The 12322-nt window shown below is 47.6% G+C and overlaps 1 protein-coding gene and 1 long non-coding RNA gene across 10 annotated transcripts in view; one reads left to right on the plus strand and one right to left on the minus strand.

The window, feature by feature from the left end:
- Positions 1-9666, plus strand: part of LOC102015660 — a 38234-nt gene extending 28568 nt beyond the window's left edge. For 2 of the 5 annotated variants that reach the window (XR_001234795.1, XR_001234793.1), the window contains one exon: positions 7543-9666. This is a non-coding gene — a long non-coding RNA (uncharacterized LOC102015660). Of the gene's footprint in view, positions 1-6; positions 323-4790; positions 4896-7542 lie in introns of those variants that run through there. The other 3 variants (XR_261625.2, XR_001234796.1, XR_001234794.1) reach the window with 3 other exon arrangements.
- Nfib (nuclear factor I/B) overlaps positions 1-12322 on the minus strand; it is a 411316-nt gene that overhangs the window by 245886 nt on the left and 153108 nt on the right. The gene's annotated exons all lie outside the window — the stretch shown is intronic.

The raw sequence follows: 12322 nt of genomic DNA on the forward strand, positions 1-12322 counted from the left end.
AGGCCGCTCGGGCGAGCGCCCCCCAGGGAAAGGGCCCCGCGGCCCAACCGCCTTCTGCTTTGTCCCAGCGTGCGCGTCCGTGCGTGGGCAGAGCACAGTGGCCCAGCCCCAGTTCGCCCGCTGCCCTGGCAAGGAAGCGCGGGGCGCCCGCTGGAGCCCGTTGCACACGCGGCCTGGCCTCGCGCTTTTCCTCCCCGTGCTCCAGGGGCGGGTGCAGTGCAGGGGTCACCCAGGCACCGTGGGCGCCCCACTCCCTCTTCTGCTTTCGAGCCCAGGGCATCTGGAAGAGGAATCTTAAACTGCCTTTCGCTCTAAAGCCGAGGTGCGTTCTGCAGTAACTCCTGGAGCGTGCGGGGTGCGGGTCGCCGGCCTGAATCCGATCTTTTAGGTTCGCCCAGCGCCATTCAAACAGAACAGCTGGCGCTATTTAGGAGACGTTGGAGAGCGGAGAGAAGACAGGGTTATTTAAAGGGACTCCCGGAACGCGACTTTCGTTCCACGACTCCTTAAGTGTCTGCGTCTCGGCTTCAGTGCAGCGCGCCCCGCCTGTGGCATTTAAACCAGGCCAGATCCCGAGGGCAACTACCTGTTGGGGCCTCTGCTGCCTCTGCCCGGGAGGGCAGTCCCGGCGCGTGGGGTGGCTCTGGGCGCCCGGGAGGCGCAGGAGGGGCAGCGGGCAGAGCCCGAGCGCTGCTGGCCTTTGGGAACTGGAAACGGCCCGGCTGTGCCGGCCCGGGCCGCTGGGATGGGCTGCAACTCGGCCCGATTCCGCAAGTTCGCACACCGCGAGGCAGGGTCCTAGGTGCTCCCGCCTCACTGGAGGTCTGACTTTAAAAAGCAAAGTCTCCAGGCAAAGTCTCTCGGCTCCCGCCCCTACCCTGCACTGCAAAACCCCAGCCCTTCGCCCTGCGCCGAAATTCACTTTACTACTTAAAATTCGGAGAACTCCGCGGATGCGCGCTCGCGGCAAATCGGGGCTCCCCAAGCCCGCGAGCCCAGTTTCTGGAGGGAAATCACTCTGGTCCAGCGAACAAGCAGCTCCCCACGTTTTAAGACAACCCAGCTGGCTAAGGGAGCGCAGCCAGCGAGGCCGACGCGAACAGCCTCTGCAGCCTGCTGGGAGAAAGGGTGCAAGGAGGAGGCCAGGCGCCACAGGAAGCCGCGGAGAAGGCACTCAGGGCTGGGCCCCGGAAGGGCTGCGGGCTGCGCTCTCGGTTAACGACCTTCTCAGCGGCACCCTCTCCCCGAAGCACCCGACGCTGAACTGGGGGATGTGGAGACGCAGCGGGCGGCGCTGGGAGCCCCCCAGACGCGGGAGGCGCCCCGCGGTTTGTCTCCGGGAGGATTTCTGCATTTTGGTAGCAAACCTCACGTCGTTTGGGAGCAACGAAAGTTAAGACAGGCCCGGGGTCTGCAGCGCCCGAAAGACGCAGTGCGTCTGGGCGGCAGCAGCACTTTATCTTCTTAGAGCGCGCGCTCAGGCTCTCCACGGCCACAAGAGAACTGAGTTGAAAACGAAATGAGGACAAGTACTAGGCAACTATGGGCCAGGCGGGGAGTCAGCCTCGTCCTCGGTGAAATGTTCCTTTGAACAGCCGAGACCGCGAGGCTACTCGGGAAAACGAGGATTTCCCAGTAAGAGTTTATTTACTACCCGGGACGAGGTCTGAGTCCTGGAGCCAAAACGTGGCTCAGAGCGATTCCCGCGCCGCAGTGCCTTTTAAAAATATCCCGGCCACTTCAGCCTGCCCCACCCTCGAATCGCACCGCTATCCCGGGTCCGCCGTGGCGCTTCCCGCCCCCGTGCGCCCCTTCCTGCGCCCAGCCCTGCAGGCTTCGGGTGCTCCGGCCTCGGCGGCGGGAGGGAGGCACGCCTGCAAACCTGCCCTTCGCTGGGGCGCACGCGCGGGTGGGCTCTCCCCGGGCGGGTGCTCAGCGGCCCGCGACCCTCCCGGGCCTGGGAAACCCGGCGTATCTCCCATCGCCGAGCCACAGCGCTGCTGCTTTATTTCAGTTCAATCCCAGGGGCACGGACCCAAGGATAACAAACAATGCTGCTTATTAGAGATACAAACGCGCGTAGAAAAGCAAGCACAGAGGCATTTTAACAAGTGGTCAGACAGTCAGGAGTGCCTTTGAAAGTGACTTGTAAAATACGACGGAGTGCTTTTCTATAAAAACACAAAGTTTCACAGAGGAGAGGTTTTTATCAAAATATGACGGTTGAAGCGGTCCTTATTTATTTAGTTTTGCCTCTGAAGATCTGGCGGGGTTGTTGCTACCTGCCCATGAGGCTACAAACCGCCTCTCCAGGCCAACCCTTAGCTCTCAAGGCCTCGTGAGGGGGCGGGAAGAGGGAGGAAGATTGACTTGTAGGTGTCGGTATACTCTGATACCGTTATTCCAGATCCCTCAAGAATTGAAAATACACCTCCCTTTTAGGGAGTGACAACATGGACTTTAGTGGGAGATGCAGTTTTAACAGGCGCGGCCAGATAATTCCGAGATATGAAAACGACACACCCTCCTGTTAAATGTAAGCGCACACACCTAGGTGCTGACCCGGAGAGCCAGGGCCAGGGATTCCTGCCGGGGTGCGGTGTAACGGCTTTCCTCTCGGCCCCATTGCCTTGGGAAAGGGTTCCCATCTGCTCTTAGCATCTTTCCCTTTATCATGTCAGAAAATCTTCCTGCCTGCACATATTGGCTCGAAGCTTATATGACAGGCGGTGCTGCTTTAAATAGGAAGGACACCGCAGGGCAAAAGGAAAGTTGCTACCTTCCTGCCCAGGAGGCTACCTGCTTCCACTTCTGTAAGGCCGAGTTCTGGCAAAGGAGAGGACGAGGAAAATCTCCTCTTCCCAGAAGTGTGGGAAATGAATCAGTGGTTTTCCAGGAACAAATCTCTGATTGATTTTCAAGAGCTGGGGTGCACCCCAAACAGGTCTCCCACATCCAGCTGCCACGGGCGGAAGAAAGGTTAGACTCTGAACGTTTGCACCTCCGATGCCCCAGTCTCTCCACTTTGCTTTTGTTCAGCTCAAGCTAGCTGCTGAAACAAGCTTTGGAGGTGCTTTAGCCCAATTCTTGTGAGTAGTGGTTTACTTTTGGTTTTGTCTGAAGCCCATTTATCTGCCCTTGGAGGGTGTGTGCTCAGCTCCGTGCCCCACACAGAAGCCTCGTCTTAGCAGGGAAGCGGCTGGCTCTGGCTTGGCGAGGAATGCTCAGACCTTGAATTGTGCCCTTTCATCCTCCACATCCGCACCCCGGGAAATGATCGTGGTGCCAGCTGCACCCAGAGAACAGCCGACACCTTCTTTTCCCACCTCCCACCCTAAGCCGACTGTGTTGCACGGTGTTCATACGTCGGTGCTCATACACCCTAACTTTCTGTACTCGGTTTGAGCTTGCTCAGCTGTCTGCAGCCTTTCTTCCCATCTTCAGTGGCAACTTCTAGGAAGCGCTTCTGCCCGGGGAGCGCAAGCCTGATGACCTCCTCTTGCAACAGCTGTGGCAGTTGTAGAAGGCGCCTCAGGCGGCCGCGGCAGCAGTGATGTCGCCTTGTCTCCGAGGCATTGCAGAGAAGGGACAACTGGGCTCGGGCTGGTGTCCCTTCCGGCTGCAGCCCTGTGCCATGCGCACATCTGACGCTGTGAGGACACAGACTAAGAATGCTGTCACAAAGGACAGGGAAAATGGCTTTAATATGTGGAGGGGGCTGGGAAGTGAGCTGTTTGTCCTGAGGAACTCTGAAAGAAGGGAAAGTCAGATTTTCTTGAAGACCCTGCCAGCCTTCAGAGCCTGCTTCAGTGTCTGTCAGGACAAAGGACACTGCGCCCCCTGGTGTCAGACTGGCAGCCAGTGCCTGCTAGCTGCATGGAGACCTGCGGGCAGCGGGCAGCGAGACCAGGGGACCAGCTGGAGACGTCTGTGGATCAGATGCCTTTTCTTCTGTTTGCTAAGGGAGTTGAAACTGAAATAGCCCTTGCTTTCTCAACTCTGGAGTCTAAATAGAGATTCCCATGTAGAGAGAGCGAGCGCGCGCGCACACGTGTGTGTGTGTGTGTGTGTGTGTGTGTGTGACACGTACTGTGTTTTTCATGCAATTCAGGCTGGCAGAACAATGTCTGTTTAAAAGTAGCCCAGTGGGGTGGGAAGTACACAAGCCTAAAAGAAAAGACCTGCATTTTGGGTGGAATGCTGGTTTGGGGCAAGTCATTCAACATTTTAGAATCTCCTTGTCTTAAAGCCAAAGAGTTTAGAGTAAGATGCTTTGAAGGCGCTTTCTAAACTTCAATATTGGGAGTTATTCAACAATCATTATACTACACCCTTCTTTTCAGAACCTCGCAAATGTGACTTTAAAAAATTTATATGCAGGTGCAAATGTTGCATATTTCAGCATTGTGAGTTTCCTAATTCTGAGCAAAGATTTTAAAACTGAAGAATGTGCCTCTTTTCAGCACAGAAGCTCCCCTCTGTCTCCCCACCTTTTGTAGAGGGAGACTTCTGCAGGCAAGCTGCAGAGTGAGCGGGACTTCAGTCTCTGCTGTTTCTTTTAAAAATAAAGCACTGAAGTGTTGTGCTGGAAATTCTGCTACTAAGTGTCATATGTGGTAGGTGTGAATATATGCTTCAATAGTTCCAGGCACAAGACCAAAATCTTCCCCCAAATTAGCAGAGTTTTACGCTATAATCTGGCTAACATTTTTCTACAAATAGGTACAAAGACCATGTGGGAGTACACCCTCTTGGAGGGGCTACCCCATTGGGTTTCCATTGAAATTTAGGGCCACCCCATACACAGCCTGGTGACTGAAGTGAGACGTCCCAGAAAAGAACTACGTTGCTGTGGAGAGATTTCCACTCCTGAAGCCTTCCAGTCTCATCCTGAGGTGAGCAGTTAGTTATACCTCACGGTAGTTTCTTCCTTGAACATTCTGTACTGCCCTTGAGGTGTTAGCTCTATGTAATGGGTGCAGTTTTTTTTTTTATAAGGAAATTGATTATTCAATGAAGAATTACATGAGCAGCAACTTTAGTCTTACAGGAGTGGATGGATTATGCAGCGTTGTTCCATGATTGTGGCACCATTCCCTATGCAGCAGGGGAGGAGCAGAGCCCTCGGTGAGAGACGAACCAGGAGGGAGACCGCAGCACACGTGACATAGTCTCCGGTAGCTGACTCCTGCCTCAGGAAGGGGAGCCCTTGTGTCTGAGCACATCTTGGGGGGAGGGCTGAGTGCAGTAAAGCTGTGTTGTGGACTGAACTGGGCTCCCCCAGAATTCATATGTTGGAATGCTAACAAGTACCTCAGAATGGGACTGTGTTTGAAAACAGGTCCTTTAAAGGGACAACGAGGTTATAATGAGGTGGGCCCTCACCCAGCGTGAACGTGGGCATCCGTGTAAGAAAAGTTTAGGTCACAGACATGTCCAGAAGGAAGACTACGTGAAGATACAGAGTAAAGAGAGCCGTCTATAAGTCAAGGAAAAGGCCTTGGAAGAAGCCAACCTCCTGATACTTTGATCTCAAACTGGAGCCTGCAGAACTGTGAGAAAATAAATTTCCTTCGCTTAAACGGTCCAATTTGTGGCATTTTGTTATGGAAGCTCCAAACAATGAATATAAATTATACTTAGGACCAACCAATTATGGGGGCCATTTGGAGACTCAGACCTTAGGTCATCAGATTTTCTAGTTTAAGAAGTTTTTCTTCTTAAATACTGGTATCAGGGCTAGCTAACTGCATAGGTGCGTTACCTGTGCAGTCACTGGGAATCTCATACTTAGAAGTGGCTCCTATTTCTGGTGTGTGTGTGTGTGTGTGTGTGTGTGTGTGTGTGCACGCACACCTGTGTGCATGAGGAAGGGAAAATCCAGGGGTCCCTAAGCCGCTACCATTCTCAGCGCCGTTTTATCCTATTTTTCAGACAGGGCTTGCAGAACTCGTCAGTCTGGCCTGAAACTTGTGATGCTTTTGCTTCAGACTCGCACACAGCTGGGATTTGCAGATGTGTGCTGCCACGCCTCGCTCTGTGTTTGTTTTAGTGCTCTGCTATCATCCTGACGTTCTTAAGTTTTCAGAAAGAAACCTCTCTTTTCTCCTTTTCACTGATCCCCAATGACTAAAACCAGTCCTGGTTGACAAGTAACATGAAGTTTAAATGCTCTGTTACAGTTTGCATCTAGCTGCCCCCAGGCCTCCTGCACTGAGAGGCAGTGCTGTCGGAAGGTGACTGGGATGTGGGGGTGTTATAGTGACTTGTCATTAGGTGGTGATTCTGGTCGGAAGAGGCGGGTCATTGAGAGCATGGCCTGGAAGAGGTCTCTCCCTCCCCATGCCCTTTCTTCTCTCTCTGCTTCCTGTCCACTGTAAGGGGCTCATCCGCCAGGCCTCCAACCATGCACTGAGTCCCAGCAGTGAGAGCGTGACCAAGGCGAGGTGTGTGTTGAGTTTATGGGTGTCCAAACGAAATGTGCCCAGTGCTAGAAGTACAAGGGACACGGCATTGAACTTTGTATTTTTATTGCATTGAACTGGATCGAGACTTCTCATTCCTTGGAAATCACTGGGAAAGAAATTATGATATCCAGAAGTTTTCCAGGGATAGAAAAACCACAGATATTCCCTAGATATCTGGGAAAAGCCCAGGCGATTCCCTAGTCTTTCACTGCGATTCCACATGACCTCAAGTGGCGCTGACAAAGACTTTTCCTTAAGTGGAGCCCTGAGGCTGTCACAACAGGAATATCTTGAGGAAAGGCCCAATATTGGAACTAAATGGCTGGGGCCAGGGGTGGGCTTGCCCTGCATGGGTGCTTGCTCCAAATTCTTGCAGGCTCATCCACCCAGGCCAGGAGCTAAGCTTTGGGAAACCAGAGCTGAGGATGCCAGCCAGGTTAATTAGCAAGGTTCCCTGGGCCAGTGAGGCCCCACGGAAAAATAACAGCAGCAAGAAACAACAGTGGGACAGATTGGTCTCCAGTTTCTCTCCAGCACTGATAGGCGAGACTCTTCTGTTAGGGTCGAGCCAGCCCTAGGATTCCTAAGAGGGTCTCATTTAAAGTTGAGTTAGGAAGCCTCAGAGAGAGAGTAAAACCCGACTGTCAGTCTGAGAGTCTCGGTGATCGTGAGCATGTAATTGTAAATAAATGATATTCTACCATTACGTGGCACGTGCCCTACTAGTTCTAATTTGGAAGGGAAAGCTCTGCTCTGGGTGAAAGGAATAGCAGCCACAGACAGCAGCATCTTGGGGCTATGATGGAGAGGTCCTGTTTTTAAGGATATGCATTGATTTATAGACACCCACTGAAAAATATTATAGTGGAATGTTTGGTCAGGAAGTCTGCTTTTATAGTTCTATTTCTGCCCAGTACTGACTAACTGAAGAGTGTAAATTTTAAAAGAAGTCATTTCTTATGCACATTATGCAAACTCCCTTAGGAGAATGAGTGAAAGACTGTTTGAGACACTCTGCATTTCTTGGAAGAAAGTTGCTATATAAATTAATATAGAGCCCTCTGTTTTATTGCAGGCCTGCAGGACACATGGAAGGACTTTCCCAAGTCATGCTCCAGAGAAAAGGAAACTGTCCCGGCCTGCATCGGGGAAGCTAATTTTCCCCCTTCTTTTCTGCAGGTCTTCCAAGTCTTATGACTCTAATTTCCAGATCAGAAAGCAAGGTTCTGTGTTTACGATCCTTTGTCCTTTGCATATGGAGAGCTCCCAGGGGAACGCTGTGATGGGCTAAGTACTCTGAGCCTGTTGTGGGCGAGGCCCAGGCGTGGCAACTCCAGAGGAAATTCACTCACATCTGCTTCGTGATCTGCGAGCCCCAAATCAGGTCAGCTCCCACTGCCTCCTGCCGGACACGCCTCTCCTCCCTACCAGGGAACAGCAGGGCTGGGGGTGGTGACACAGCCAGTAGCAAGTCTGAAATGCTATATGTGGCCTTCTGAGTTTAGTTCTGATAGCTCCCTCAATCATATGGAAAATAGGAAAATTAGCTAAAAAATTCGGCTTGAAAGCCATTGATTCAAGAAAAACAGACATTGATGTCCACGTAAAAGCTCGTGTATGAATGCTCCTAGCAGCATTTTCATAACAGCCAAAAAAGGGACAAGGGCTCCAACGCCTGTCAGCTGATGAAGGTGGTATATTGATATATGGGAATATTATTCAGCAAGCAAAAGAAAGGAAATACTCACACATGTGACAATATGGTTGAATTTTTAAAAACATCATGCTAAGCGGAAGAGCTGGGGAAAGGGTGGGAGTGTTGGAGGTGACAGCAAAACAGGACGGTTTCTTTCTGGAGCGACGAAAATGTTCTAAAATGAAGTTGATTGTCTAGCTTGGCGGGTGTATTAAAAACTACTGAATTTTGCCCCTTAAGTGGATGAATTACATAGTGTGTGAATTACATCTCAATAAAGCTGTTAGTATTCTTTAAATTTCTCTTTTCCTGAGCCTAACCCCCTTGGGATACATGTGGCCAGGCTTGAAAAAGAGACTTTTTTTTAAGGTAACTAAAATGAGAATGCAAAAAATAATGATTTTTCCTTAGGTAGAAAGACTCATTTGCAGGGTCATGCATGCCCCACAATATAGTATTGTGTTTTGAGTTTTGCTGATTTTTTCCCTCAGTCTGAAAGCATTAAAATGTTTATTCAGTGATACTAAAGTGGATCTTAATTTTTCTTTTTTCCTTTAGGCTGTAGCATGCTGAATTTCTGTTAAAGAAACACCAACCATATTTTCAGTTCAGATGTTTAGATATTGCTAACCTTAAGCCCTAGGCTCTATGATTCAGGCCTTATCGAATGACACATTCTATCCAGTTCATAGGAGCACAGCCAATAAATCCACTGGTTAGTGTTCAGAAATTTTGTTAACCAGTTGTTAAACCCAATCATTAAATTTAAAGCATATAAACATAATTAAATGAATTATACTAAAACTGAAGGCAACATTCAGATCTTATTACTTCCTAATCATTTGGTTTCACTTTACTATTGTCTTGGGTCTTGAAGGGATTTGTACCGATTGGATCTGTGCGGTGGAAATACTGTATAGTGATGTTTACTGTGTATCTCTTCCCAACTCCATGTTCAGTGACCTGCCCTTTAGAGCTCGAAATCGGCTGTGGTGGTGGTGTGGGGGGGGGGGGCTTACATTATATAACGGGCCAGTGTTATTCACTAGGCTCCCTCTTTCTTGACAAAGAGATTGTTAAACATTTACCGGCTGTAGTGGGTTGAATAGTGGCCCCTCAAAACATATCCCAGTCTCTGGAATTGGTGGATTTAACCTTATTTGGAAACAATGTCCTGGCTGCTATAATTAAGGATCTTGAGATAAAATCATCCTGATTTCTCTCAGGGAGCACAAAATACAGTCACGTGTGCCCTTACAGGACAGAGGCAGAGAGTGATTTGACACAGACACACAGAGGGAACAAAGAAACAATGTGACCACAGACAGAGGTTCCAGGGATGTGGCCACAAACCAAGGAATTCCCTCAGCCACCAAAAGCTGGAAGAAACAAGAAACCGTCTCCTCCATAGCCGCTGGAGGTAGCATGACCCTGCTGATACCTTGAATTGGGACCCAGAGTGTCTAGAAATGTGAAGGAATAAACTGCTGTTGTGTTAAGCCACCCAGACTATGGTGATTTGCTATGGCAACCGCAGAAAACGAATGTGCCATCGCAACACTGCCGTGCGGCACAGAGATGGGAGTGAGGCCCAGGCCTACACAATGGGAAGTCGGCTTCTACTGTACAACAGACTCGCAGAAGCCAGGGGTGGCAGTGTTGGTTCATTCCTTGCCAGTCTATATGTATGAGAATAAAAGCAGCACAGAAGAGTAAAGTATGAGGCTAAGAGGAGGCATTCCTGTCACGTTGTTTGAGAAACTGGATCTTTCCCACCACTGGATTTCTTTTGATGTACACAAACCAATTAATTTCACTTTAAACCAAGTTCTTAACTGTGTTATACATGTTAATTTTTGAAATTGCTCATTTATAAGATTATAAATGTGTAACTTCCTACAATTTATCAGTTAGTATTTAGACTGGGCATAACTATTAAAGACAGTCAGCAAAACGTATAACAGTTAATTGAAAATCCAGCTGGACCTGGTGGCACACTCCTGTAATCCCAGCACTCAGGAGGCTGAGGCAGGAGGATCTTTGTGAGTTCAAGACCAGCCTGGGCTACAAAGTGAATTCAAAGCCAGCCTGAACTGCATAGTGAGATCCTCTCTCAAAAAGACAAGTAAAAAAAAAAAAAAGAAAGAAAATCTGGTATCTACTTCCGTTCAATCTGTTTATTTGTCCCACAAATACTTATTGAACCTGGTTCTACCTACAGCATTTTATTTAGATAATCCATTGATTTAAGAGCTTACAACTTTATTCTAGTAAGGGGTTTAGTATGGCTTACATTACTGAGGTCACTAGTAGTATTCATTTTTCATTGCATAGTCCTTAATTTTCTGGACCATTTTAAATTCATGTAATTTCACTATTTTTCCTAAAAAGAATTTGTTTGATGCACCATTTAAATACTTAAAATTCTTTATGAGATAACAATTGACGTGCATTCACAAATCATACAAAACTATCTCTGACAAATAAGGTTGAGAAAATATTTTGTAGTGATTTGCAGTGATACTGTAATTTTGATAATTTTGCACCTTTGGGGAATTTTTATTTATAGATGAATATTTCTGTAAAAAGAGCAGTCACTGAAGTTCTCAGAGATAGACATATTATTTTACACTATCTTAAAAATAAAAATAAAATTCTTTTACCTTCAGTTCTGCTATCGTTAGTGATTTTTCCAGGTTCAGGAGGTCTCAGGTTAGTTTTGCTCTCCGTAATCTTTCTTCCTTCCACTTTCAAACACCTTTATTTTTTGATGAACACATCTTGGATGAATTCCCAGTCAACTTTCTAATCTAGTTAAGTGCAGATAAGTTTAACTCAGATAATATTTATGGTCAGTTTTTTGATACTTGGCAAACTGGAAGCTCAACTTTCAGAAGGAAAACAAAACAAAACAAAATAAAGCAAAACAAAACAAAACACACAGCTCTAGCCTTAAGGTTTGGTTGTGGTTAATTTATGAATGCTGACACCATTAGCATAATAACCTAATGCTCACTGGTTCACTGGTCTGGAAGTAAAATGGAAATGGACTTCCAAATACACGTAGTCAAATAGTACATTATTGCTTATCACTTTCATATTTGCTAATAGTATTGCTAATAGAGAATTATTTTGAATATTCTCAGTAGCGAACAGGTAAATCACAAATACATGTTGGGCACAGAAATGATTTCCTGAAGGACCTAAAGCCTACTTTGATCAAACAATAGCATTAAGTCAAGTCTATTCTCTTTGCAGTCTAGAACAATCCGCTCTTTGCTGTAGAACAGCAACCATCAAAGAGCACTGCTTATCGAAACAGAGAATCCTCTCTTCCGTCAGATTAGGATCATTCAACATGGAAGTTAAAGGAAAACATGAGAAAATAAAGCTTAGTTTGGAAATTCCCCATTTTTATAGCCCCAATAGAGCCTAAAATAACAATTGAGAACACATGGGGTGTTCAAAAGACAAAGGTAAACAGATTCGGAATAAGTGTTTACAGGAAAGACGAAGGTGCTACTTTACTTCCATTAACAAAAACCAACTTCGAAACAGTGCTCTTTCTTGATAATGCTTAAGGAGAGCCTTGCAAGTTTATTTTCTTCCCTAAGACTTAAAAAAAACCTCACCAACAAAGCAGAAGGAGAAAGAATGGGAAAAAAATCTGTGATTTGTTTCTTGATGGCAACTTTATGCTAGAGATAGAGGGTTTCCTTACCCTAAATTGCTTTCTTCATGAGGAAAGCATTGATAGAAATCTAGATGAGTGGATATAATTAAGCCGTTGTGCAGCTCCAACCCTAAAATGCCCTATTTCTTTTGCTTTAAGTCAAGTACTTCAACATTTTCCCAGGAACGGGAGGAGAGGAACAGCTTAGGAGTTAGGCTCTAGAGACATTTCAAAGCTGCCTGGACAAAGGCTTGGAATGGTGACAATAGTGAACCATCCTGCCTTGGACCCAAATCGAGATTGATGACCTAATATATCTTTCCCAACACCAACTGCCATAGTGTTATGAGCCTCAAGAACTGGGTGTCTGCCATCGTCAACAAACAGAGCTTTTCCAGAGCACTTCCATCCCCAAAAACTTGAGTATCCCTGGAGAGCCCGGGGACTAGCCATCACCGTAAGCCACCACACGTGAGACGGAAACTG

The sequence above is a fragment of the Chinchilla lanigera genome, unplaced genomic scaffold, assembly GCF_000276665.1.
Source record: "Chinchilla lanigera isolate Chin_1 unplaced genomic scaffold, ChiLan1.0 scaffold00033, whole genome shotgun sequence".
Taxonomy (NCBI): domain Eukaryota; kingdom Metazoa; phylum Chordata; class Mammalia; order Rodentia; family Chinchillidae; genus Chinchilla; species Chinchilla lanigera.